Consider the following 3,215-nt stretch of genomic DNA (forward strand, 5'->3'; position numbering starts at 1 on the left):
CTTGTTCATCATATATGAAATTTTCCATTCTTTGTGACAATTATATCTAAGGATTTTTGGATCAATCTAAATGGGACTATTACTATAAAAAAGAATCATTTAATTCTTCGAAATCTTTCATATAAATTAGGTAAAAAATATATAGGTAGGTGGTCCAGGTCCTAATTTTGAATACGATCATCTATTATAATGGTCCCGTTTAACCCTACAGCCAACGCTCTCGACAAAATGAAAAGTAAATTTACGAAATTTATGCAAAAATCATATTAAATCTTTCACTTATACATTTGATATGCAAAACAATTATGATAAAACCATGGTCAACAAAACTCTAATCGACTAAACATTCTACTATATCATTACTCGATCGTTGATGTTTCTTGACTATCCAACTTTGTTTTAATTTGTTCCGAGAGCTACCCACAACTACACTTTGCAAGGTTTTTAAACTTTCTTTGCTGAATAAGAACTAGTTTCCTGACCAGAAAAAAGAACAACCAATTACTACACACTTTCAGCTAACCTGTTCGACATAGGGCACGAAAAAAAAGTGGACAAAAGTCACAAAACAAACAAATGTCTATTCGTCCTTTTTATTAACCTAAAAATTANTTATACTGTGACTGTGAGCAACAATATTAAAATTAAAATAATTATAATTAAAAAAAATTCATATATTCTGTTGGGTTTTGCTATGTAACATAAGTAACAAAGTGATATATGTGTATAAATATTCATATTAATGTAATGGAATAAATGCATATATTGTTTAATAAAAAAAGAAAAATTGGATAACTGTTGTAGTTGAAATGGTTCCAAGTATACGTCACTTTCTGTAGTTCAAGACTTTGAAATTTGAATCCCACATGTTGTTGTCACTCATAATATCATGACCTACGTTTATAACATATAGACCATGCATTATCATTCAATATCAATTTATTATGGTCGTAAAATCTCATATTTTGTACATATACATAATATCAAAGTGTTTTAAATTTAGTCCCCATGTCGTATTATACGATTTGCATTTTCGTATTGGCTATCTCTATGTGTGTGTGTCTATGCATACGCAGACCACTTGGGCTTACGTCCTGATCAAGGATTATTGTCTTGTTCATCATATATGAAATTTTCCATTCTTTGTGACAATTATATCTAAGGATTTTTGGATCAATCTAAATGGGACTATTACTATAAAAAAGAATCATTTAATTCTTCGAAATCTTTCATATAAATTAGGTAAAAAATATATAGGTAGGTGGTCCAGGTCCTAATTTTGAATACGATCATCTATTATAATGGTCCCGTTTAACCCTACAGCCAACGCTCTCGACAAAATGAAAAGTAAATTTACGAAATTTATGCAAAAATCATATTAAATCTTTCACTTATACATTTGATATGCAAAACAATTATGATAAAACCATGGTCAACAAAACTCTAATCGACTAAACATTCTACTATATCATTACTCGATCGTTGATGTTTCTTGACTATCCAACTTTGTTTTAATTTGTTCCGAGAGCTACCCACAACTACACTTTGCAAGGTTTTTAAACTTTCTTTGCTGAATAAGAACTAGTTTCCTGACCAGAAAAAAGAACAACCAATTACTACACACTTTCAGCTAACCTGTTCGACATAGGGCACGAAAAAAAAGTGGACAAAAGTCACAAAACAAACAAATGTCTATTCGTCCTTTTTATTAACCTAAAAATTAGGTTTTCCTTCGCATCAGTCTTACCACATTGATAAATTCTTATATAATTTTCCTTGGAGTAGTCACATTGCTTTCCTACTTTTGATTGAACTTAGCCAAATTAAAAGCCACTTTTTTCCTTTGAGTTGTCATCTCAAACACAATAAAGTTCAAATATCAAAATCAGTTGTCAAATGAATCTACTATTGATTTCAACATTTTAACCAATTTCGTTCGAATCAAAATGAACTTGGTAAAACATATGACATGAACAACTCTCCAACATAAACCGATGTGCTATAAGTATCTCGATCGTTTCTATTATAATATGTATCAACAAAAATCTTAAAAGTTATGAGATTCGGAAATATACAATGTATACAAAAGAGACAACTATAAGACAATGTNGATATGCAAAACAATTATGATAAAACCATGGTCAACAAAACTCTAATCGACTAAACATTCTACTATATCATTACTCGATCGTTGATGTTTCTTGACTATCCAACTTTGTTTTAATTTGTTCCGAGAGCTACCCACAACTACACTTTGCAAGGTTTTTAAACTTTCTTTGCTGAATAAGAACTAGTTTCCTGACCAGAAAAAAGAACAACCAATTACTACACACTTTCAGCTAACCTGTTCGACATAGGGCACGAAAAAAAAGTGGACAAAAGTCACAAAACAAACAAATGTCTATTCGTCCTTTTTATTAACCTAAAAATTAGGTTTTCCTTCGCATCAGTCTTACCACATTGATAAATTCTTATATAATTTTCCTTGGAGTAGTCACATTGCTTTCCTACTTTTGATTGAACTTAGCCAAATTAAAAGCCACTTTTTTCCTTTGAGTTGTCATCTCAAACACAATAAAGTTCAAATATCAAAATCAGTTGTCAAATGAATCTACTATTGATTTCAACATTTTAACCAATTTCGTTCGAATCAAAATGAACTTGGTAAAACATATGACATGAACAACTCTCCAACATAAACCGATGTGCTATAAGTATCTCGATCGTTTCTATTATAATATGTATCAACAAAAATCTTAAAAGTTATGAGATTCGGAAATATACAATGTATACAAAAGAGACAACTATAAGACAATGTGAATGGGGCAATGCTTTGGGGTCCATTTTTTGTGCTCCAATGTTTCCCACTATTGTGAACAAGCTAACATGGACTCGTCTTCTTGCATAACTTGTACTACTCTATTTTTTTTCCTATAAAATAATAAAAAGGAATTAAGGTGAGACTAAAAGTCATAGTAGAAAAAACTTCAAGAATCCCATGCAAAATTATTTATATTAAAGAAACTCACTTTCCTAGTTTTCTTCTCTCTTTAATTATACCTTTATTTTTCTGTGTTCAAAAATCAAAACTTTCTCTTTTGTCATATTGAAATAATGCTAAAAGACTACTTTGAGTTTTGACCCTTGTCCCATCTTTTAATGGCTTTTATCAGACTCAGACCACATGCCTACAAAGAGGTATGGTGTAGGGAAAG

The sequence above is a fragment of the Camelina sativa genome, chromosome 14 (assembly GCF_000633955.1).
Source record: "Camelina sativa cultivar DH55 chromosome 14, Cs, whole genome shotgun sequence".
Classification (NCBI taxonomy): Eukaryota; Viridiplantae; Streptophyta; class Magnoliopsida; order Brassicales; family Brassicaceae; genus Camelina; species Camelina sativa.